Source organism: Phoenix dactylifera, chromosome 10 (assembly GCF_051530095.1).
Source record: "Phoenix dactylifera cultivar Ajwa chromosome 10, Ajwa_hap1_PhDact_Kaust_v1.1, whole genome shotgun sequence".
In the NCBI taxonomy this organism is placed as follows: domain Eukaryota; kingdom Viridiplantae; phylum Streptophyta; class Magnoliopsida; order Arecales; family Arecaceae; genus Phoenix; species Phoenix dactylifera.
In genome coordinates this window covers 18,165,983-18,192,816 of record NC_143199.1, presented here as the reverse complement: position 1 = coordinate 18,192,816, position 26,834 = coordinate 18,165,983, and the positions used below count along the sequence as shown (strand labels likewise).

General features: G+C 40.8%; 1 non-coding gene across 1 annotated transcript; it reads left to right on the top strand.

Annotated features, from left to right (window-relative positions):
• The first annotated feature begins 24,440 nt into the window (after positions 1-24,440).
• On the top strand, positions 24,441-24,546 carry LOC149752709 (small nucleolar RNA R71). Its single transcript, XR_016397660.1, has one exon. It is a non-coding gene; the product is annotated as a small nucleolar RNA R71 (small nucleolar RNA).
• Positions 24,547-26,834: the final 2,288 nt, after the last annotated feature.

Here is a 26,834-nt window from a genome sequence, read left to right as displayed (position 1 = left end):
TCCAATATATGTTCTATTTGTTCTCTGCATGCATGAAATTTGGGAGGTGGTGGCTCAACAGTAGGTAATAGGTTAGGATGTCCAACATGGGTAGGTATATCAATAAAGGGGTCAGAAGGCATGAATATTATCTTTTTGTATGGAACTAAATCTTCAATATTAAAAATATCACACTAATCCCATTGTCATCAGGAAGATCCACAATATATGCATTCGAACTGATTTTCTTTAAGATTTTGAACGGTTCTGCATTACAAGTTTGCAATTTCTTAAACGTATCTGAAGAAAATCGTTCAAGCCTAATTCTTATCATGACATAATCTTTTTCACTTAACTCTTTATAACATCTGTGTAAATCAGCAAGGGATTTATATTTTAAGTTATTAAAGTGACTACAATTGCTGATTTCTTGATGCAATGAATGTGGATGTGATGTAATTGATTTTGCAGATTCAAAGACTCTATACTGATGAGACATGAAAAATAGGTCTATGGGTTGCCTAGGTTTGTAATCATGCACCACTTCAAATGGACTCATACCTATGGACTTGTTAACCGAACTATTACATGCAAACTCAATTGTCGGTAACATTAAATTACAGGTCCTAGCATGTGTATTCGGTATGAGCCTATGATGTAGAAGGTTGGGCAGAGATGCTCCGGAAACTAGATCAATTGCACGTTGGATATCACGCATTGGAGAAAGTGCATCCGAAAGATCATCAGGGACTACATCATGAAACTCCTCTAGAAGGAAAACTACTATAGGGGAATGTTCAAGATTGGACGCTACATGGGTATCTTTAGCTACAAGTGCCAATTCAGGTGACTAGCTCTTAATATCTGTCACTACCTCTTCGATAGTAGTGATGTGAAGTGGCTTGGTTGTACTTAGATCAATAGTCTCCCTTTGAGAATCATTTTGGACAAAGTCTAATTCTGTAGTTTCGTCTTCAAAGTCTTCTTCATAGTCTTCTATATTTGGTTCATAGGCTTCTTCGACATATTCGACCTCTTGGCTCCTAACTTCTGGTTCAGTAATCAGGTAGGTTCTAATGGAACATTGGAATGCTATGTGGTCGAATTGTTGACACCTTGAGTATTGGGTTTGGTGCCCAAAAAAATGGGAAAGGATTACAGGTGGGGTTGGCGGTGTAGAGGTCCTAGAATTTTGTATGAGCTCACGGATCTCTTGTGTGAATTCCTTGTATCTAGCCCGCATGGCAACGATCTGTTCTATGATAGATCTCAAAATATCGGAATTCATGGTAGCTACAGGGATTTTAGGTTGATTGAGATAGTACTCCATATCACTACAGGTTGGCATGCAATGATAACACTGGGTGATGATGTGAAATGCAGTGTCACTAATGAAACCCTAATAACTATAATGTAGGACCAAATTTGATGCAGGACAACCTACTAATGCAATCTATTATGATTTCAGAAATCAGCAAGTCTTCACAAGAATAACTTAAAGTTTAAATGTTGCTGATTTTTACTTCGATTATTCAGAATTAAGGATTAAAATTATTTAATTTAAGAAATTAGATTGCAATCAAGTAATTCAGTTGTTCTGATCCTAAAGTAATTTGAACGAATAATGTTGAGAAACATCCTGTTGCTAGGGTGTGCTAATTTAATATCAAGATTTAATGGGTAATAGGACGGGTTCGGAAGTGAAAGGTTTTAATGTTCTGAATTTTGACAGCAATATAAGTTTTCAAAATGTGGCTATCATGCAAGAGAACCAGAACATAATTAAATGAACAAGCCCAAGAAAAGCGGAAACCTATTATCTGTCGTGAAGTAGGTGACCAGTGTCGTCGCTTGTGGGCGATGATCAAGAGTGCAATTGTAGCTGATGGACCCTTCAATTGGCTTTAATTGGCTTATCGAAGGCGCGAATTAACTGGTCGAAGTAGCTTGTGGGCCTGAAGGACCTGCCTCCCGGTGTGCTGTGTGGTGTGGCTGGCGGGCCTGTGAATGAAGAAAAGGCTTGTGAATTGGCCTTTGAAGCAGTGGGCGGGCCCTGCAATCAGTTGGGCCGCAGGTGATGCGGTGGGCCTTAGATCGAGCGCGGGCATGGGCGCGGCCCGTGGACTGGAGCGGGAGTGAGTTGCGTTGAGGGCCCGTTCGGCTGATGGGGTATGTGAGGCCGGTGGTGGATGGAAGGGGGCAGTGAAAGGCTTTCGACCGAAGCCCTGGGGAGCTACCTTTGGCAGGGGAGGTGGGATCCGGCGGAGGCAGGTCGGCAGCACCGAGATGCGGACGCAGGCATCTCCAATGATGCGGCGATGGTCGGCGACGGTCTGAAGGAGCTTCCTCGGTGTCGGAAGAGGTGGCGGCCAAAGGGAGGCGAGACGAGGACGACGACGACAGAAACTTATGGGCGGCGGCCGACGGAGGAGAAGGAGATCGGAGGCGACGACGCTCGGCAACGGGAGGACAGCATCCACAGGTGGCGGCACGGCGTTGCGGACGGCCGCGGAGGAGGAAGACGACAGGTCAAGTTTTTTTTTTTGCCTTTTTTTTCCTTTTTTTAACTCGGATCCGTTAGGATTCGTGTTATCGGGTTTGACTCGACCCGATATCCGTACGACCCGCACGTGTAACTCATGTGCACTATATATATTTTTTTTTTGGTGGCGGATCCGGGCTACCGAGTTGTGGGTTAACGGGTTTAGGCCTTACCCATTAATCCTTTCTTCAACCTCCCGATGGGTTCGGGAGGATACCCCAATCTCCACGGCGGTGGCTGCGGGCAGGGGCGGAGGTCGCGGCGGCTGTACTGGCGATGGGAGACTCCGGCAGACGGCGGCGTCCGGTGGCGAGCCAACGGCAAGGCGGTCACGGCTCCGGCAGCGGCCCCTCTGTGGATCCGACGCAGGTGGCTGATGGTGGTGGTGGGCGCAGCGACGGAGGACCTGAGGCGACGGGTTGCGGCGATGGGAAGGAACGGCGGCGTTGCCACTTCGGGTCCGGCCACTGGCGGTGGTCACAGAGGCGCGGCCGTTGGCTCTCGTGGGGTCGCGGCGTCTTCTGTTGGCGGCCCAACGGCGGCACGGCGCTGCAAGGTGGAGGCAGTTGGCGCAGACACGGCGACAGGCAGAGGGAAAATCTTCCGGCGGAGCCCTTCCTTTGTTCTCTGTGACAACCGAGAGGGAGGAAGGGACCTTCTCTCTTTCTTTTTTTTTGAAGTGTGTGTGTGTTCTTCTGGTGAGCACCGAGGGGAAGAGACAGAGATGAAGTCTCGGGTGGGATTTTGGTGGAGTGAATGACTAGGGCAGTGGACCGTGGGAGGTTGAGGGAGAAAATGCTCGATCGTGGCTTTGGCAACGGGGACAAAGCCGGGGCTCTGATACCAAGATGATGCAGCACAAGTGCGGGGAAAGAGGAGAAGAAGGAAGAACAAGAGAGGGAGAAGGAAAAAGAGGTTCTAGGGACGCAGGAAGAAGAGAAGGGGAGGAGGAGGAAGAAGAAGAAAAAGATGTGGGGGAAAAGAAAGTTCTTAATCATTCATTAAAATCCTAATCATGAAAATAGTCCCCTATATATAGGGCCAAATAAACACAATTAACATAAAACCCCCTTGCACACAAATAACTCCTAATAAGCCCACAAATAACACAAATAAGCCCTAAAATGCAAACAAGTCCAAAAATAAAAATAAAATAACTATGCAAATAAATGGGTCTGACTCAATCCAGGGGCTCAGGATCATCTAGATGAAGGGCTCTGATGTCCCCATCATTAGGCCAGTCCCTGATTGCCTTCACCTTCTCCTCATCCATGTTAATACCTTGAGAACTAACAACAAAACCAAGAAATACAACAGATTCCATGCAAAATGTACACTTCTTAAGATTAGCATATAATTGGTGTTCTCTCAATTTGCTAAAAACAGCATGCAAATATTGTTCATGTTCATCCAAGTTCTTACTATAGACTAAAATATCATCAAAGTAAACTACCACAAAATGACCTATGAAAGCACGCAAAACATGATTCATCAATCTCATGGTGCATTAGTTAAACCAAAAGGCATCACTAAGCACTCATACAATCCATATTTAGTTTTGAATGCTGTCTTCCATTCATCTCCCTCTTTCATACGAATTTGATAGTAGCCATTTCTCAAATCAATTTTAGAAAACAAGCAAGAGCCATGTAATTCATCAAGCATATCATCTAATCTTGGGATAGGATGTCTATACTTAACTATTATTTTGTTGATGGCTCGGCAATCCACACACATGCACCATGTTCCATCTTTCTTTGGGACTAGGATGACAGGAACCGAACATGGGCTAAGACTTTCTCTGACAATTCCCTTTTGCACCAGCTCATCCACTTGCCTTTGGATTTCCTTTGTTTCTTCGGGATTAGCTCTATATGCAGGTCTGTTTGGAATGGTAGAACCGGGCATGAAGTCTATTTGATGCTCAATGCCTCTTAAGGGTGGTAGTCCATTAGGAATCTCTTTTGGAAATACGTCCTCAAATTCCTGCAATGAAGTCACAACAACACTAGGCAAGGAGGGGTTAAGGTCGTTAGTAGAAAGATAAACATCCTTGTACATAAGTACAAGTAGTTGCTGTCTTGAGAACATAACACTCTTAACTCATTTTTTTCAGCAAACACACTCATTTTTTTACTTTTCTCTTTTTTTTGAATACTTTTCTCTCTGCTCTCAATCTCACTCCTTTCATTTGCATTTTTCCTCTCGGACTCATCTTCTCTCTTTTTACACTCTCTCGCTATCCGAATCTGATCTTCATAAGCTTGCAAAGGTTTGAGAGGGGTTAGGACTACAGTGTGGTTGTTCATCATAAAAGAATAATAATTTTTATATCCATTGTGTGGAACCTTCCTATCAAACTGCCATGGTCGTCCAAGCAAAATATGACTAGTATGCATTGGTGCCCCATCACAAAGAATCTCATCTATGATACCCATCATAGATGAGACCTGCCCTGGGAACCCTTGAATCAATTTTCTATACTTGCCCCGAGATCGCTAGGAAACAAGTTGTAGAAGATCAGATTAGAACTTTAAGGCAACTAAGTCCTTAAAACCCTAATCCTTGAACAAGGATTCAAACTAAGGTATTGGAAAGGATCATCATGAATGAATTAAAGTGTTGGCAAGCTTTGCTATGCTCTCTTGTGTTCTTGGATTAGAATACAAAATTCTGACTTATCAAAGGGAGTGATCAACCTTTATGGCGTCTTCAAGGATTAGGGTTTTAAGGACTTAGTTGCCTTAGAGTTCTAAACTGATCTCCTACAACTTGTTGTCTAGCGATCTCGGGGCAAGTATAGCAAATTGATTCAAGGGTTCCTAGGGCAGGTCTCCTAGTGGGTTCTTGTCACTTCGTACACGGATGACTCACTACCTGTTAAGTCGGCAGGGTTTTAGTGATCGCCTAGGATCTCGGCTAGGCTAGCTATAAGGAGCTTTCGACATTCCAACCTGGTTGCACGTTTTTGGACATGTCAGGTGGCCTCTCTTGACCGATGGTGCGCTGACTTTGTGGCAAATTCTGGTTGGATGACCTTTCTGGTGAGTTGTGGTTGGTCCTAATGCACATCACTTGCCCCTACTTCCGTAACCGAGTCGAGCTTGCAGAAGTAGCTTTTTCGATAGGGTCGTCTTGACAGAAATTGTTGAGGAGGATACGCAACGCCTTTCATAAGAAAAATAGAGATTTTTCGGATCCCATATTTATAAGGGGTGTGGCCACGTTATATTTTCCAAAGCATCATAATCATGAGTGAGATGCCTGCGGCTAAATGGATGTTTAGAGTCTAGTGGCGATTCAAAGAGCTGTTCTGGGATGAACGTCCGAGGGACATGTGGTAAGTTCTAAAAAAATAAAATAAACTGAAACCAATTGTTAAAAGATTTATTTTAAGTTCTGAAAAGTTAAATATGATTTTAGACTCCTTCCGTAGGAACCAGGTCTCCAAAAAAGCCGACCATAGGGGAGCTGATCTTTCGAAACGTGTCAGTTGGTATGTTCATTCTAGAAAAGGCTTTGTAAATCAAGATATCCATTGAGCTTCCATTATCTACTAAGATTCATTTTACATCATAATTTGCAATAGTAAGAAAAACTACAACGCATCATCATGGGGGGTCTGTACCCATTCTGCATTAGTGTCTAAGAAGGAAATAACCTCATTTGTCCTCGGTCTTTTTGAAAACGCACTTTCCATATGAGCATCTCGCCCCTAGGCTCTTCGGGCAGGCGAACTAGTTTTGCCAGCAGCTGTTCCCCCAACTATGGTGTTGATAACTCTAACCTTTGGTCGGTTGTCAACCTACACCTCAGGAGGGGGTTGTTCACAACCACGATCAGCTCGGTCTCACAGGTCTCAAACATAGGCACCAAGGTTGCCTCGCTGAATTAGGATCTCGATCTCATTTTTTAATTGAAAGCAATCCTCAGTGTTGTGCCCATGGTTGCAGTGGAATTGGAAGTATTGCATCATGTCCTTGCGAGCCATCGAATCTCATCTTTTGAGGTCACTGTATATAGTTGCGTGTGCAGATCTCCATAAGGATTTGTTGGCGCGAGGTATTTAGAGGCATGTACCTCTCCAACCTCTAAGTAGGGCTTTTCAACCAATGAGGGGCTTCTTCTTCTCTCCTTGGCTTCTTGGTGGAGGCTGTTGAGTCATCAAGGGCCCGCTTATTGCTCTTCTTTTTGCCGGGCCTACCCCTGGCTGACTCTCGGCCCATTATTATGGCCTTCTTGGTGTTGATGTACTTATTCGCCCCGGCCAGTAGCTTGGCATACTCCCTCAGGAACCTCTTCTCTAAAGAGAAAAGGAAGTGAGAAGTCTTCAGTCTGCTCCTTTTGGCATGCATTGCAATTGAATGATTTTAGGTCACGTACCTCTTGTCTAGCTACATTAGCGGCTAACATAGTCTCGTAAGGACTCATCCTCCCACTGCTTGATGGTGAAGAGTGGTGTCCAAACTCCTCTATCTTTTGCAGCTTATAAAGTGGACAACAAACATCCTACCGAGCTGCTCAAACAAATGGACCGAGCCCGGTTGCAGCCTGGTGTACCATAACCGATCCATCTTTAGAAAGTTAGCCAGGAAGGCATTGCACAGCACTGCATAGGTGGCCTCCTGAAGCATCATAAGAGCTTTGAATCTCTACAAGTGGTCCAAAGGGTCCGAGGTGCCATCATACGTCTCCAACTATGACATCTTGAATCAGGGAGGAATAGACTCCTCCATTATATTCACCAAAAATGGGGGTTCGGTAGTGGACTCCACGTCCCTACCTTGATCGGCTTGATACTGCCTTAGGTCTTTAAGGCGCCGGTGCATCTCCTCGAGTTTGTGATTGAGGCTAGTTTTCCTTCTAGAAGCCTTGTTCGGTTGATGAGAGGAAGAATGATTGAATGCTGACTCCTTCCAAGAGGGGGAGTCAGAGGATCGAAGTCGACCCTCCTTCACCTGACTCTACTATTGAGTGTGGCGATTGCCTAGAGCCTTGCCGAAGCTATGATGGCGGGAAGGCTGATCAGGTGGTACCTGTCCCCTACTCTAGGGCGGGAAGCGACAACTTGAGTGCATTGAGTCTTCATAACTGAATGTGGATCCTAGGTTCTTCGGTGTTTAGCATGCTGAATTTTTTTTCATTTTTTTTAAAAAAAACTATGGCTGAACCTGATCGGGTTGCCTACGTACCCCTTCATAAGGGGGATCAAGCCATACGTAGTTCTTTTTAAGTTTCAAAAACGCAGCGAAAAAATCGAATCAAATAATTTAATTCATGCATGCTTACAAGATCAAATCTAGAAATCAGCACCTTAAGAACACATAGGATTATGCCGGAATCGTTTAAACAATTATGCTAAAACTTTCATGCATGATTAACTATCAGATCTGAAACTTAAGAACTCTATTCTGATTAATCTCCGAATATCCATCGAATGGATTCTGGAGATAACTCCGTGAGGAGCCCCAAAGGAGGGTAAAACCTCGGAGAATCAGACCTAGACCCTGACTCCATATTAAAAAGATTAATATAGAATTAATACCTTTTATGATGGAAGAAACTTGTGGATCTGATCTTTGACTTCGCAGCCACGCACACGAATGACCTCTACGAGAAGTACATGCGAAGCCCTAGGTAGATCGTCTTCCGCGGGAGTGCTAGCTCGCGCAGAAACATTGCAATGGCTGAAGCTGTCTCCTTCTAAACACTCAACCTTTAATTGTTCTTCAAGGATATGGAGGATGGATGTGAGGAAGAAGGAGAAGAAGGGATGGAGGCCCTCAGGGAAGTTTTTCAGAATTTTTTGAAACCTCTAAATATGGTATATCTTGAACCCAAGGCATGGGGGTCTTTTATAGCCAAAAGACCCCCCCACGTATCACACCTAATTTAGCCAACTAATTTGGCTGATAAAATCCCCAAAAAATTTTGGTGGTTTGGCAGCTAAGAGGAGATAAACATATACAAATTTCGTGCATTTTGGATCCCTAAAAGATAGGAATTCATGCATCCAAAGTTCAGCCGCAGACCACCCTATTTCATGCGCCATGCAATCCCTACAAATTAGGAAATTCATCTAAATCTTTATAGAAAGATTTAAGGTGCCATTTTTATAGAAAATATAGCCCCACGCCTCCTCTCTTCTCACACCAATTTTTGGCCAAAAATAAAGAGGATAGGCATAGAAAATATTGGGGATAAATTAAGGTGTCATTATTCTCCAAGAAGATAAGGATGGGTTCCTAAAATTTAGGGATTCTTCTCCTTATCCAATTCTGATTATTTGGACTCATAATTCTCATCAAATAAGGTCTTCTAATTGATTTGGATCAAGCCCAATCCAATTGGGTCAACTCCCATCAATTGGGTCAAGCTCAATCTACTTGGGTTGAACCCAATCCAATTAGGTCAAACCCTGATGCAGCCCAAATTGAATCCTATTCAATTTGGCTCAACCTAAGCCCAATTTACTCAATCAAATTGAGTTCATTAGCAATCTAATTGCTAATTAGTCCTCCAATAATTTAATAATTATTTTAATTGAACATTTGCTTTGGATAATTTGTCAATCGAATTGACCAAATTATCCCTGAATGATTCTTAATCATCAATCAGCCATTTGATCAACCTAGAAACTTCTATGCATGTGAGCTCATAGGTTCGAACCTAAGCCAGTAGTATAGGAACAAGAGAGGAACTCCTTATCTAAGGGTGCGACGTCTTCCTATACTAATCGATGTGACCATCTAGCAATGGTACCCGACGTCCGGATAGGCCGAATATATGCAAAGCAAATATTCTGAAACCCTAGACTATGGTTACTGTATAATTCAATCCCTTTGACTCCTAATGCCAGGATGATTTAGAGCTCACTGTCAACCCTATAATTAGTACATCCATTATGTGATTAACTTTAGATATCCCGTGACTCCTCACTGGGATTATCCTGGCCAAGGTTTTGCTAAATTAATCACAAGACATTATTTTCTATTTCCAGGAGGGGTCAATTCCATCTTAACTCACAACTGACTACGCAAGTACTTGACTGCACCCAGTGACCTTCCGTCACTGAATTAGAAATTCAGATAGTCCGGTACCAAAGTACAGTGAGTTGCTTGCTAGTCACAGATTACGGTCTCAGGTCAGAGGGACAAACTTATACCCATATCCACTCGGAACATCTCTCGACAGTAGAGCATTCTGGAATTGGTCACGTTCAATGAAATGTACTCCTACACTTCACCTGTATGGCATACTAGTGTCTCCACACTTCTTGGTTAAGAGGACAACCAACGTATATGTCACACAACGACCTAATCTTGATAATGTTGTCGTCCTAGTAACAACATATCATTTGGTCGCGAACAAGTTTAAGGACTCAAAGATAAATCCTCCTTTATCATAACATAAGTCCTAAGGACTTCATCATATAAGAGTTCATTTGAAGATGAAATGATGAATAATGCCAAATAATACTTTATTAATTTGTCAATTCATTTACAAAATTCAATCATCAATATGCTGACGATTGATATTTAGGATACAATTTCCAACAACTCCCACTTAGCCTAAAGCCAATTGGCACAGTATCTAATACCCATCTTCGACTTGTGTTCGTTGAACTCTTTGATGCCGAGGACTTTGGTAAATGGGTCAGCCAGATTTTCTTTTGTGTCAATCTTCTGAAGATCAATATCACCTCGTTCTATAATCTCTCGAACCAGGTGATAGCGTCACAGAATATGCTTGGTCCGCTGATGTACTTTAGGTTCCTTTGCCTGAGCTATGGCTCCAATGTTATCACAAAATATAGGAACTGGACCATCAATGGAAGGTGCCACTCCCAGCTCGGTGATGAACTTCAGCAACCATACGGCTTCCTTGGCTGCATCAGATGCTGCGATGTATTCTGCTTCATATGTAGAATCTGCCACTGTATGCTGCTTGGAACTCTTCCAGCAGATGGCCCCACCCTTAAGAGTGAAGATATATCCTGACACGCTCTTGCTATCATCTTGATCTGACTGAAAACTTGAATCGGTATATCCCTCAAGTTTTAAGTCAGAATCACTATAGACAAGCCACTGATCTTTAGTATTTCTCAAATATTTAAGGATGGTTTTTACAACCTTCCAGTGGTTGCTACCTGGATCAGACTGGTATCTGCTCACTACTCCTAGTGAGTATGCCACGTCTGGTCTAGTACATGTCATGGCATACATTATAGATCCCACTGCCGAAGCATATGGAATTCTATCCGTACTCTCTCTTTCTTGAGAGGTTGTCGGACAATCCCTTTTAGAGAGGTTAATTCCATGGCCCATTGGAAGATAGCCTTTCTTGGAATTAATCATACTGAACCTTTTCAGTATAGTATCAATGTATGTGGATTGGGATAATCCAAGCAATCTTCTAGATCTATCTCTATAGATCTTCATCCCTAGGATGAAAGATGCTTCTCCCAAATCCTTCATGGCAAATTGAGATGATAGCCATACCTTTATTCCTTGTAATGCAGGAATGTCATTCCCGATTAAAAGAATGTCATCCACATACAAAATAAGGAATATAATAACTGAACCATTTGCCCATTTATAAATGCAAGGTTCCTCTTCATTCTTAATGAAGCCATATGTTTTGATTACCTTATCAAAACGTATATTCCAACTTCGTGAAGCTTGTTTTAATCCATAAATGGACCTTTGTAGCTTGCACACCTTAGACTCATCTGTAGATGTAAAACCTTCAGGTTGTATCATATATACCTCCTCTTCTAAATCTCCATTTAGAAATGTGGTCTTTACATCCATTTGCCAGATTTCATAGTCTAAATGTGCTGCTATCGCAAGCACAATCCGAATGGACTTGAGCATTGCCACAGGAGAAAATGTCTCGTCATAGTCAATACCATAATGTTGACGATATCCCTTGGCAACCAGACGGGCTTTATAGGTCTCTACCTTTCCGTCTGCGCTCCGTTTCCTTTTGAATATCCACTTACACCCTATGGGTTTAATCCCTTCGGGTGGGTCAACTAATGTCCATACATCATTGACCTTCATGGATTCCATTTCGGATTGCATGGCTCCAAGCCATTTATCAGAATCATACCTCTGCATTGCATCTATATATGTGATCGAATCCTCATCGTTTTCATCAAGTTCGACAGGATCTCCATCCCGGACCAAGAAACTGTAGTATCTGTCCGGCTGACGTGGTACTCTACCTGATCGCCTTAATGGTGCATCTAAGATGGGTTCTGGATTTGATCTAATCAAATCCGACTCAATTGGTTCAGTGGATGGTGTCGGGTCTTCTACATGTTGAACTTTCCTAAGCTCAACATTAGAGCTTCTACTTCTTTCTCCAAGGAATTTCTTCTCTAAGAATATAGCTCTATTGCTTACGAACAACTTTTGCTCTTTAGCAAAGTAGAAATAATATCCTTTAGTCTCTTTAGGGTAACCGACAAAGAAACATTTGTCAGACTTGGGTTCAAGTTTATCTGTTTTCAAACGTTTGACGTACGCCGGACACCCCCAAACCCTAAGGTGAGAGAGCATTGGCTTACGTCCAGTCCACATCTCATGTGGTATTTTATTTACAGACTTACTTGGAACCTTATTTAGAATGTAGCAGGCTGACTCAAGTGCATATCCCCAAAAGGATATGGGTAAACTAGCAAACCCCATCATGGATCGAACCATGTCTAACAGAGTTTGATTTCTCCTTTCTGATACACCGTTATACTGTGGTGTACCAAGAGGAGTCCATTAAGAGAGAATTTCATTTTCTCCTAGATATGTCAAAAACTCACTGGTGAGGTATTCACCTCCTCGATCTGATCGAAGAGTTTTAATACTCTTTCCAGTTTGTTTTTCTACTTCATTACGATATAATTTGAACATTTCAAATGCTTCAGATTTATGTCTCATTAAATAGACATAACCATACCTCGAAAGGTCATCTGTAAACGTAATAAAATATGAATACCCACCTCTAGCATTTGTGCTCATTGGCCCACATACATCAGAATGTACAAGGGTCAATAAGTCACTGGCTCGTTCACCTTTTTCGGTAAAAGGTGATTTGGTCATTTTACCAAGAAGGCATGATTCACAGGTTGTCAATGATTCACAATCATTAACATCGAGGATTCCCTCTTTACTTAACCTGTTCATCCTGTTCTTGTTAATATGTCCTAGCCTATGATGCCAAAGGTAGACATCCGTGACATTATCTATTCTAGGGCGCTTATTGGACTTGTACATTACATGAACAGGCTGTGACAAAATGTAAATGCCATTACTCAGAGTTCCATTCATTACAGCAGCACCATTCCAAATGATATTGCAATAATTCTTTTTTATTGATATTTCATAACCATTTTTGGCCAAAAGGCCTACAGAAAGGACATTCAATAAAAAACTTGGACAATAGTGACAATCACTAAGGATATTTACATGAGAGCTGAATTCAAGTTTAAGAATTCCTAAAGCTAGAACTGGAACTGATCTTCCATCTCCAATATTCAGGAACCTTTCTCCTTCTTCAAACCTCTCACTGACTTGGAGCCCTGCAACGAATTGCAAATATTAAAAGGACTACCGGTATCCAATACCCAGGTCGAATTATCACAAATAGAAAAATTGCAAGGTGTTATCATATAAGTACCTTGATTGGCAACTGATTGCCCACTTTTCTTAAGCCGGTTCGGATCGAGGGATGCAATGTAAAGAGGCCAGTTCCTCTTCCAATGTCCTTGCTTCTTGCAGAAGAAGCACTCCGTCTTACTCTGATCAGCCTTTTTATTCTTTTTTTGACTAGGCTGAGCATGGTGCACTTGTTTCTTTTGGATTTTATTTTTCTTTTTCCCTTTCTTAAAGGGGCGACCCTTGGATGAACCTCCTACAAAGTTCACCGTCTTCTTAAGAAGTTGGTGATCATTCTCAAACGTCTGTAGTAACCCCAACAATTGGTGATAATTCACTACAGGTTTCGTCATACGAAAATGAGTGAGAAAAGGACGGTATGATCCAGGCAATGAGTTTAGTATGGCATCCTTCCCCAATTGATCATGAAGAGAAAAGCCAAGAGAGCTTAGACGCTCGATCAACTCAATCATGTACAGTACATGATCAGTTACCGAGGTCCCATCTTTCATTCGGGCGCTGAAGATGGCACAACTAGTTTTGTGCCTCTCAACGTCGTCAGGAACACCGAATGATTCATTCAACACTTGAATGATATCTTCCGGCTGTGTATTCTCAAAACGCCTACTAAACTCATCACTCATTGCTGCCAACATGATGCATCGAACAGTGATCCGGTCACTAAGCCACTTCTGATAAGTGTCTCTGACCGATCTTGATGTATTAGCAGCGGGCTGCTCAGGTGCTGGATCCATTATCACATAAAGGATCCTTTCATGCTCTAGCACTATTTTCAGTTTCCTATGCCAATTATTAAAATTTGGACCAGTCAACTTGTCATTGTCCAACAATGAGCGAAGTGACAAATTAGTGGCCATTTTTGCATAAAAAGAAAATTTGGCTATTAGTATATGAATTGACTAAACTCAATAGACTTGGACTTTAGTCTAAAAGTACTCTCACTATTTTATACAAATTGGTAGCCTCTACCTTCAATTCGAAAAATTACTCTTAATTCTTTAGTGAGCACTAGAACCCAATAGATCGCATATAGGCCCGAGTGTGGCTCGGCTAACCCATATGCACCTATTGGTAGGTTCTTAACCAATTGCTTCACCAAGCAACTTCTAGTGATGATTTTGCCCTAGGTTCTTCGGCAGGCGTGTGGCGCCTCCACCGAATACCCTAGTCATGTCCAACCATTAAATGATAGGGTTAAGTCTAATCAACTAATAGACGACCAAGCCCGAGTGTGGCTCGGCTCATCTGACCGCCTATTGAAAGTATACTTAACTCATTATATATTGAATGACAATTCCAATGCTTGATAAGTACCAGGCGTGTCGCGCCTCCAATAATTATCAAAATATTGGACCCATTATCACCCAACTTAATGGGAGGCTATGACCTAGTTATCTCCATAACCATTTCATTTTAAGGACCTAATAATTTTAGAGGATTTCATAATTAGGATAGATGAGAAGATCCGGTTAATCTAATTTCTCCCACTGACTTCACCAAATCAGATTAAACTCAAACCGATTAAGGAGGCACCTAAATCAGTCAAACTGATTTTCCTTATAGGCATGGGCTAACTCGAATCATTAAGTGATCCAATCAAAATGTGATTGACCATGTCGGCCAGGTAAGTGAGATCGGTGGAAGGGATATGCCATTAACAAGACAAATACGAATCAGTGCGAGTAGCTCCCAATTAAAAACCACCGGTCAAAACTGCCAAACTTACCTTAGACCCGACTGGTTAATCAATTTCGATTTGATTACTCAAATGACTCAGGCTACACCTCTTGGTCTAATCAAAGACATGGACTTGATCCATCTACAACTATTGTAAATTAACCTAGAATTTTCTTGACCTAATCTAGTTACTACTTAATTAGATTTGATCAATTAATTCTATTTGTCCATGTATGATTCTAACCTTAGGTCTAACCCAATCCTAGGAACTTAATTCAAGCTAACCCATATGCCCAAAGAATTATGCAATGTCAATTAATTGAGTTACAATTCTATTTCATAACACTTAATTCTCAATTAAGTTTAGACTTATGAAAGTTTTGATCATTGCATATTTGTTTTTAAGTACATATTAATTACAATCTTTCAGTTCTTAAAACATATTTTCAGATCTGAGTTTTTGTAATTAATCACATATAATCAGATTTAATTCATGTTTAAGTCATTATGTTTAATGTTCATGCATCACATATACATAACAACATGAATTAATTCAAACAACATACATCTTATGTATTTATTTTTTCACTTTTATTTTTAGATCTGATTTGTTCATTAAAATCAGAGATCATATGAATCATAAACTTTATTTAGATCTAATCTAAACAATATTATGATTTCAGATTTATTTATGTTACAAATCTTAACACAAATATGCATCATATGCATCCAAAATTTCAGATCTAGTTAATCATGCATAATCAGCAATTAAATCAATCATAAAAAATACTTTAGATCTAATCTAAGCATGCTCATGATTTCAGATTTAATTGCAAAAATTAAAACATAAAAGTTTAAACATGAACCTGGCTCTGATACCACTGAAGGTGGATCCTAGGTTCTTCGGTGTTTAGCATGCTGAATTTTTTTCATTTTTTTTTTTAAAAAACTATGGCTGAACCTAATCGGGTTGCCTACGTACCCCTTCATAAGGGAGATCAAGCCATACATAGTTCTTTTTAAGTTTCAAAAATGCAGCGGAAAAATCGAATCAAACAATTTAATTCATGCATGCTTACAAGATCAAATCTAGAAATCAGCACCTTAAGAACACATAGGATTATGCCGGAATCGTTTAAACAATTATGCTAAAACTTTCATGCATGATTAACTATCAGATCTGAAACTTAAAAACTCTATTCTGATTAATCTTCGAATATCCATCGAATGGATTCTGGAGATAACTCCTTGAGGAGCCCCAAAGGAGGATAAAACCTCGAGGAATCAGACCTAGACCCTGACTCCATAATAAAAAGATTAATATAGAATTAATACCTTTTATGATGGAAGAAACTTGTGGATCTGATCTTTGATTTTGCAGCCATGCACACGAATGGCCTCTACGAGAAGTACACGCGAAGCCCTAGGTAGATCGTCTTCCGCGAGAGTGCTAGCTCGCGTAGGAACGTTGCAATGGCTGAAGCTGTCTCCTTCTAAACACTCAACCTTTAATTGTTCTTCAAGGATATGGAGGATGGATGTGAGGAAGAAGGAGAAGAAGGGATGGAGGCCCTCAGGGAATTTTTTCAGAATTTTTTGAAACCTCTAAATATGGTATATCTTGAACCCAAGGCATGGGGGTCTTTTATAGCCAAAAGACCCCCCCACGTATCACACCTAATTTAGCCAACTAATTTGGCTGATTAAATCCCCAAAAACTTCTGGTGGTTTGGCAGCTAAGAGGAGATAAACATATCCAAATTTCGTGCATTTTGGATCCCTAAAAGATAGGAATTCATGCATCCAAAGTTCAGCCGCAGACCACCCTATTTCATGCGCCATGCAATCCCTACAAATTAGGAAATTCATCTAAATCTTTCTAGAAAGATTTAAGGTGCCATTTTTATAGAAAATATAGCCCCACGCCTTCTCTCTTCTCACACCAATTTTTGGCCAGAAATAAAGAGGATAGGCGTAGAAAATATTGGGGATAAATTAAGGTGTCATTCTTCTCCAAGAAGATAAGGATGGGTTCCTAAAATTTAGGGATTCTTCTCCTTATCCAATTCTGATTATTTGGACTCATAATCCTCATCAAATAAGGTCTTCTAATTGATTTGGATCAAGCCCAATCCAATTGGGTCAAGTCCCATCAATTGGGTCAAGCTCAATCTACTTGGGTTGAACCCAATCCAATTAGGTCAAATCCTGATGCAGCCCAAATTGAATCCTATTCAATTTGGCTCAACCTAAGCCCAATTTACTCAATCAAATTGAGTTCATTAGCAATCTAATTGCTAATTAGTCCTCCAATAATTTAATAATTATTTTAATGGAACTTTTGCTTTGGATAATTTGTCAATCGAATTGACCAAATTACCACTGAATGATTCTTAATCATCAATCAGCCATTTGATCAACCTAGAAACTTCTATGCGTGTGACCTCATAGGTTCGAACCTAAGCCGGTAGTATAGGAACGTCTTCCTATACTAATCGATGTGACCATCTAGCAATGGTACCCGACGTCCGGATAGGCCGAATATATGCGAAGCAAATATTCTGAAACCCTGGACTATGGTTACTGTATAATTCAATCCCTTTGACTCCTAATGCCAGGATGACTTAGAGCTCACTGTCAACCCTATAATTAGTACATCCATTATGTGATTAACTTTAGATATCCCGTGACTCCTCATTGGGATTATCCTGGCCAAGGTTTTGCTAAATTAATCACAAGACATTATTTTCTATTTTCAGGAGGGGTCAATTCCATCTTAACTCACAACTGACTACGCAAGTACTTGACTGCACCCAGTGACCTTCCGTCACTGAATTAGAAATTCAGGTAGTCCGGTACCAAAGTACAGTGAGTTTGCTAGTCACAGGTTGCGGTCTCAGGTCAGAGAGCTAAACTTATACCCATATCCACTCGGAACATCTCTCGACAGTAGAGCATTCCGAAATTGGTCACGTTCAGTGAAATGTACTCCTACACTTCACTTGTATGGCATACTAGTGTCTCCACACTCTTTGGTTAAGAGGACAACCAACGTATATGTCATACAACGACCTAATCTTGATAATGTTGTCGTCCTAGTAACAACATATCATTTGGTCGCGAACAAGTTTAAGGACTCAAAGATAAATCCTTCTTTATCATAACATAAGTCTTAAGGACTTCATCATATAAGAGTTCATTTGAAGATGAAATGATGAATAATGCCAAATAATACTTTATTAATTTATCAATTCATTTACAAAATTCAATCATCAATATGCTGACGATTGACATTTAGTATACAATTCCCAACAATAACAACCCTGTTTACATGCCTCTTGTTGTTGTTGCCGAGGGGCAGCTGACTATTGTATGTCCTGGACCACAGTGGTCAATGCTTGGACCTACTATAGAAGTGCTTAAATGTCTTCAAGGGTCACTATAGGAGCCGTTTATGGCTCTGGCGGGGGTGGAGCCCTTCACGGGCTCCGTAAGGAACCGTCGGACTCCTCTAGAGCATTCAACTGGGCATTGAAAGGTGCTAGTTATGCCCTTTGAGGCTTCATAATGATGTGAAGATGGAACGTCTTATAGTGGGTCAGACCCTTTCTCTAGCATCAATCTATTTCCACTGGGAACCGGCCTGCCCTAGACACCGAGCAAGTGATGCAATGGTGCTGGACAATTTGATGATCGGTTGCTTGGGTCGTGCTTAAATGAGACTTGTGGCAGATGGCTGCTGCTAGGGGTCAGATCCGATGGCCGCGTTTTGACCTGAAACAGCAAAAATGAAGAATCTTCTTGCTGGAGTGTGTCCGACGGGGGACCCTCCAATATCTAAGTGAGGATGACACTCAGAGAACAAAAGAAGGTTCTCCACAGTCTGTCACGACATCCAAGCACTTACCTGGAAGGTTCCTCAAAGAATTGGTTGTATAATCGAAGGAGTACATGTCGCTATAGAATTTTGGCACATGGGTTGGCTAAGATTGGCTGGCCTCCACACATCCCAAATATCAAGCACATATGCTTCGCACGCAGATCACGCCCTGCTTGTTAAGTCGACGGGGTTTCGAAGATCATCTGGGATTTCGGCTAGGCCAGATTGATCGGTTATTTCAATTTCAAAAATAAACCACGCAATAGCACGTATCCTGTAGGATAGTGATTACGGGTGTCGGTCCACAGGGATTGGAGACAAGTTATTTTTCCTAATTAAATAATTACTTCAAAGGGGATAAGCTAGAGTAAATGGTAAAACTAAGAATGAATATGGGTGTAGTAGTATGAATTATCTATGGAGAGAGGTGTTTAGGGCTAGAATCCACCGATGGATTCATAAGTGTGATGCTTTCAATGACTTAGATGCATGTATGATCTGATTGCTCTTAACTACAAGTTAGGGCAATCATGCAAAAAGCTGAAATCTAACCCACAGTATGAGTCATCTAAGCCTGGCACAAACCATCTTTTCTAAGGATAGGCATGGTCTGTCCTATTTAGCATGATTCATCTGATGATTAATTTTTCAAAGATAAATCCGATAGTTGCATAGCAATCTCTTCCAAACCACAGGTATTGGATTCAATTTCGATAAACTAGATTAATTCATGCAAAGACTTTCTACAAGATAAACATCTTACATAAATTAAACAAGACATTTTAAGATCATAATTTTATTGAGTATGCAACTGTCTTACAACGCTAAAAATCAAAGAAATGCAACACAAATACTCATCCATGGCTTCATCAAACCCCTAAACCAGGATTCAGCCACTCATGATGCTCGGCGACTTTGATCGGCTTGCTGAGATGCTCCACGCCATCCGCATCATTTTCTTTCACTAATTGATCCGCTCCCAGCCTCTCTCTCTTCTCTCTTTTATTTTATTTCTTCATCTCCCGAACAGAGGCTCCTCCTCTGTTCTTCAAACCGTCGCCTCCCCTTTTTCTCTTCTTTTTATCCCTCCTTTTATAGACCCCCACCAAAGATCAGTGGATCAATGATTTCGCGTGGAGAGGAGAAAGAACGCATGCATGATTGTTGGGGCGGAATGGACGAGATCGGCTGGATCGATGGAGCTGCCCGCGGGATCAAGATTGGAGCTGATCGCATTGACGATGTGGCTGGCAGTTGAGGATGGTGTGGATGCTGGAATGTTGCCCACGGCTGTGATAACAATCCATCAAGCTGGGGAGAAGCATGGACGGCTGGATGGCTCATGCTGAAGAGTTGAATCCGTGGATGATGGAGCTCACGATGGGAAGATTTGGTCCTCTATTCCGCTGAAGCAGGGGAGGATGCAGAGGAATCCATGGAGTGATCCATTCCGAACGGGATGAGGGCTGTTTGCTTGATCTGCGGACGTGGGAGAAGATCGTGGGATGCTAGGAGATGAGCTGGGAGATGAACGAGAGGTGAGGATGCTGAGACGCAATCCACGGAGAGAATGAATCCCACAATCGGCTGGGAGGAATTCTTTTGAACGCGGAAGCGGGGAAGATGGCATCGCGGGAGGAAATCTGGAAGCAGGGGATACGCGGGGGCGCGATGAACGGAGTGGGCTTTGATGGCTCGGAGGCTTGGAGGAAATCTGGGAAGGAAGGAATGGAAAATCGGGTCACGGACGCGGTGGGGACGCATCGCGGGAGAAGAGGAATGGGATCATCGGTTGGCTGCTTTGGGAAGAAGGTCTCCCCTGTTTCAATGCTGGGAAGGAGAATGGAAAGAGAGGATCTGGGAGATGATCCGTGAGGCTCTAGAAGTGGCTGGAGGTTGAGCCTTGAATCGCGGAAGCGGGGAATACGCTGAGGATCATGCGGCTTGTTCCAAAATAGGGGAAAAGAAAAGAAGAAAAAAATGATGTGGAAGATGAATACGGGCATGATGACATGTGACTTTTATATTCCCTTTTCTCTTTTTTTTTTATATATTTAGATATATGGTTGGGGTCCACTCGGGTAGGTTGGAAGGCTTGATGCACACGGGGAAATATAACGTGGACAAAGGAATGGATAGCTTCATGCACATGTGGGAGAAAGCAATCCACACATGGAACTGATTGGGACTAATTCGTGAATGGGGTGACTCGACCTGCACACATTAGACTAGATTAATATAGAAAATCAATCAAACTTGAATAATTTGTCTAATGATAAATGAAACACATTTTCCTATGTTTAATTCCAAAGTTTGTGCATAAAAATAATAATAAGTGCTAGGTAAAGTAGATTAATTTATACATTATTTAGCACTTATCACACCCCCAAACCTACATTTTGCTAGTCCTCGAGCAAAATAGAAAAGAAATTAACTCACTTTCGCAGGAATCGCGATTGCATTTACCGTATGCAATAAGGCTTTAAACCCCTAGGTTACCCTAGTGGACGAGTTATAGTCTCGTGAGGGTTTCCAGTGAAGATACCCACAAACTTCAATATTAAAATCATTTATTGTTATGATTATTATTATTATTATTATTATTATTTTAAAATCGATTGATCTATAAAGTGAAAATCAAATTCCAAATGCATACTAGCTAAGAATTTCAAAAACTCTCTTTTTTTTATTATTATTATTAAAATCTAATTTAAGATACATAAATGATAAGAATTTCAAAGCACACACGGTTTTATTTACTAAGTCAGCCCAAATTCTAGATTAGTATGCAATCTAAGTTAAAGTCATTAAGTTTCCGTTTAGGGAGTTGTAAGACTCATTTATACTGGAGTGCTTGGTGAAATCTGGACCGTACACAAGCTAAGAGTTCGGATCTCCAAAATATTGCTAGTACTAGTAGTTTCCAAGGATTGGTCGAAAGGACCTGCTCACTGATTCAAAATCATCTTATCTGCAGGATTTCGAGAGTTGTGGATGTTTACTTTAGTACCTCACGGGCTTTATCTGTAATATTCCAGTTTACTCGAATTTTTACAACGACGGCTTTCACACTATTGTCTTTTTCAAGGTCAGTACAGAGTTTTTTTTTTTTTTTTAATAAAGACATATAAATTGTGCACTTTTACTCTTGTGATGATTTCTCCGTGTAACGAGCAATGAGTCGACAACTCTCACACCAGTTGGCACAAGGTGTCAGGCATCAAGACTCCCCTACGGACTTATGCTCGGAGTTCTCATCACAAGCCCACTTGACCTTGGACAATAGGTAGCCCTTTTCGATGTTCCTGACTAACTCCATTATTATTGATGATTTTTTTTTTTTTTTGGGATTAGATAGGTATGATTCATCAGGGTCCAAGGTTGCTACTATACTATCAACATAATGTCGAGCCTAGACCTTAGAAGGGTCGGCCAGTGTGTAGTGAAATTCCAAAGTATTAATTAGCTTACAACTCCCTAAGAGAGACTTAATAAAAAGAACTTAAATTTGTATTACTTCCGACTAGTCATTGGGCTTTTTAGATTTTATATACCTTGTGTGTTTATCATTCTCACATTAATGTATAGAAATTAGGTTTTTCTAAAAAAAAAAAAAACTTTTTTTAATTATTATTTTTAAATTTTTTTATTATTATTTATTATTTTATAAAAATGAAAATGAACATATTTTTTTCTTTTTTTTTTGGATGAAAATCAAGATGAATACCCCCAAACCTAAACCTGACATTGTGAAGTGAAAACGAATGCAAGAGATGCAAACAAAACCAAAAATTCTTAAAAATACTCAAAAATACCCCCAAACCTAAACCTAACATTGTCCTCAATGTTAAAGAAATCTAAGAGAATTGGGTTGCCTCCCAACAAGCGCTAAGTTTATTGTCTTCAGCCAGACACAGTGAGGTAGTTTTTGCATCTCCTTTTATGGGTTCATCTATTTTGTCTATCATAAAACACTCAACTTTCCTCGCGGGTTGGTCGTCTGCATTGAACACATTTAATTTTACCTTCATGTTCCCAAATGATATATTCATTACCCCCGTTCTACAATTTATGCACGCATTGGCTGTTGCTAAAAAGGGCCGACCAAGGATAACGGGGATTTGTTTCTTAGGATTAGGTTCATGTTCCATATCAAGGACAATGAAATCTACTGGAAAATAGAATTTGTCTACCTTGACAAGAATATCTTCAATTATCCCACGTGGTGTTTTTACAGATCGATCAGCCAATTGAAGGGATACCGAGGTTGGTTTTAACTCACCTAACCCAAGTTTCTCATAAACTGAATAAGGTAAAAGGTTGACACTTGCCCCTAGATCTAAGAGTGCTCGATCAATGAAATTATTTCCTAAGACACAGGAGATGGTGGGAGCACGAGGATCTTTGAATTTCGGAGGGGTGTTGTGTTAGAGAATAGAACTCACTTGATCAGTTAGGAAGACCTTTTTAGGCACATGTGTCCTAGATTTTCGCTTTTGTGTACAAAGATCTTTGAGGAATTTGGCATAGGAGGGAACTTGTCTAATAGCATCAAGAAGCGGAAGGTTGATTTTCACTTGTTTGAAAACCTCCATTATTTTCTCTAGTGAAGTTCCCTTTTTGCCAAAGGGAGAGGGTGAATTAAGAGCTTCAGGATATGGGGCCTTTGGGATATGAGTTTTGGCAGAAGGTGGACTAGGTGAAGAAGAAGAAGAAGGTTTTTCATTTGACACATTTATTTCTATCTTCTTCTTCATCTTCCTTATTGTTGTCCTCCCCAATCTTATTGTCTACTACACGTCCACTCCTTAGGGTAGTCAAAGCATTGGCTTGTTCATGATGAATTGCATTTAGTTGATTTTCTTGAGCCATGTATTGTCCCCTAGGATTACTTAGTGGTTGGCTTGGAAGCTTTCCTTCCTCTCGCTTGTTTAGTGCATTGGCTAGTTGACCCATTTGGGATTCTAGTTTGGCGATTGATTGCGTATGAGAGTGCACTAATTGTGTAATGGTTTCCAAACCTTGAAGGACGTTCAACACTTTCCCCTCAAAGGCTGTGTTTCTTTGGGGTGGAGGAGGAGTGTGTTGAAATTGAGTCGAGGGACGGTAGGGATAAATATTTTGTGGGGTTTGAAAATTCTGAGGGTTTGGAAAGTTTTGGGAATAAGGTTGGGCAGTATTCGAAGCTTGCTGCTTCCAAGAAAAGTTTGGATGATTTCGCCATCCCGGGTTATATGTATTGGAAAATGGGTCATTACCCGGTCTAGGCAGTGTTTGAGCAGCATTGATGTGTTCTTGCACGAGTTCGGAGAATTGGGGCGCTGAAGGGCACTCATGAATAGGGTGGGATGGGCTAGAACAAATAGTACACACTTGTGCTTGGGAAGAGTTCATGTAATGCCCACCTATCATCAGTTGGTCAATCTTATGGGACAATGCATCTACCTTGCTAGACAGGTCCATAGAATGACTTATTTCACAAATGGTCCCTTTTCTTTGAGAACTCGGGGGTGCTTGACGAGAACATGAAGCATGGTGGAGGGAGTTTTCATTTAGATTTTCAAATAATTTCCATGCTTCATGCTCATTTTGAAGCATGAATGTCCCCCCACATGCGGCATCAATCATATGACGGTTTCGTTCAGTCAATCCATCATAGAAGCATTGCACTAGCTGCCACTTAGGTATTTGATGATGTGGGCATTTACGGATTAGGTCACGAAATCTCTCCCAAGTTTCATGAAATTCTTCTCCCTCAGTTTGGGAGAAGCTTGTAATGGCACGTCTAAACTGGTTCGTTCTTCCTATAGGAAAGTATTTTTTAAGAAATTCTTGTTGCATTTGACCCCAGGAATGAATCGAATTGGCCTCTAAAGAATTCAGTCATTGCTTAGCTCTATCTTTAAGGGAGAAGGGGAATAATCTAAGTTTTAAAGCATCATCAGTGAAATTTTGAATCTTGACAGTGGTGCAAATCTCAAGGAATTCATCTAGGTGTTTATATGGGTCTTCATTGATGAGCCCATAAAAAGATGGAAGCATTTGGATCACACTAGACTTTATTTCATATTGTACAGCTGCTACCTCAGGTAATCGAATGCAAGATGGGGAAGTGTAAATAGTGGGAATAAAGTACTCCCTCAGGAGTTTGGGTTGTTCTTCAGCCATCTCAGGAGGTAGGGATGATCCTAATGTTTTGATCTTAGCTCGAATGTTCCTAAGGGTTCGTTCTATTTCAGGGTCAAAAGGTAATAGGTTTTGTACTCTAGAACGACTACCGTGCATATACTAGTACTCGATCAATCAAGCATGCAATAAAAGAGAAAAGCATATCAATCCTAGTCTTTGTCTTAAAATCACTAGACAGCTCCTAACTGGTTTGAAGAGGGCACCTAAGCCTCCAATCTGGTCTAATGAACCGAGTTGACTAGGTAAGCTCCCAGGTAAGTGGAGGGGTCACGATGCGTTCGCAAAGGTCCCACTTAAAACCCACTTGCCTCGAACAGATGAACTGTCTGCCTTATAGGGACAAAGCTTGTCTAGACATCAACTAAGCCACAGAGCGAAATTGGTGCAACTTTCGGTGATCTTCGTCCTATTGAGCTCGAATGTCCCTAGGGGCCAACGTCTAATTGATTTTAATTAAAGATGACACTATGTGAGATTGAGTTCACCTAAGTTGGGCAAGAGTCCGGTGATGAAATCCGGCTCTTATCTTGTTGGGGTGATTGCCCTTACTATGTGCAAATTGATTTGTGTATGTGTATCAAGCATGCATTCACAATTTTGCTATAACTAAAATCAAACAATCACCACAAAATTTCAAACCAATAATTAATTTAAATAAGAAAAGTTTAGAGGTTACCAAAGGGAATTTCCCAGCAATTTAATTTTTTTTTTTTGCAAACCTCTACAGCATTTCTTTTCCGGCAGTTCTCCTTTTGATCATCCCAGATTTTTTTCCTCAATTCCTGATCAAATAATATATAAAAATAAATAAATAAAAATTAGTGAGGGAGAAAAAGAAGATAAGAAAAGTAACAATAATAGAAATTTTTTTTTTTAAGAAATTTTTTTTTTAATTTTTTAAATAAAATTTTTTAATAAGAAAAATAACTATGCTAGCAATCCCCGGCAACGGCGCCAAAAATTGATCGGTTATTTCAATTTCAAAAATAAACCACGCAATAGCACGTATCCTGTAGGATAGTGATTACGGGTGTCGGTCCACAGGGATTGGAGACAAGTTATTTTTTCTAATTAAATAATTACTTCAAAGGGGATAAGCTAGAGTAAATGGTAAAAACTAAGAATGAATATGGGTGTAGTAGTATGAATTATCTATGGAGAGAGGTGTTTAGGGCTAGAATCCACCGATGGATTCGTAAGTGTGATGCTTTCAATGACTTAGATGCGTGTATGATCTGATTGCTCTTAACTACAAGTTAGGGCAATCATGCAAAAAGCTGAAATCTAACCCACAGTATGAGTCATCTAAGCCTGGCACAAACCATCTTTTCTAAGGATAGGCATGGTCTGTCCTATTTAGCATGATTCATCTGATGATTAATTTTTCAAAGATAAATCCGATAGTTGCATAGCAATCTCTTCCAAACCACAGGTATTGGATTCAATTTCGATAAACTAGATTAATTCATGCAAAGACTTTCTACAAGATAAACATCTTACATAAATTAAACAAGACATTTTAAGATCATAATTTCATTGAGTATGCAACTGTCTTACAACGCTAAAAATCAAAGAAATGCAACACAAATACTCATCCATGGCTTCATCAAACCCCTAAACCAGGATTCAGCCACTCATGATGCTCGGCGACTTTGATCGGCTTGCTGAGATGCTCCACGCCATCCGCATCATTTTCTTTCACTAATTGATCCGCTCCCAGCCTCTCTCTCTTCTCTCTTTTATTTTATTTCTTCATCTCCCGAACAGAGGCTCCTCCTCTGTTCTTCAAACCGTCGCCTCCCCTTTTTCTCTTCTTTTTATCCCTCCTTTTATAGACCCCCACCAAAGATCAGTGGATCAATGATTTCGCGTGGAGAGGAGAAAGAACGCA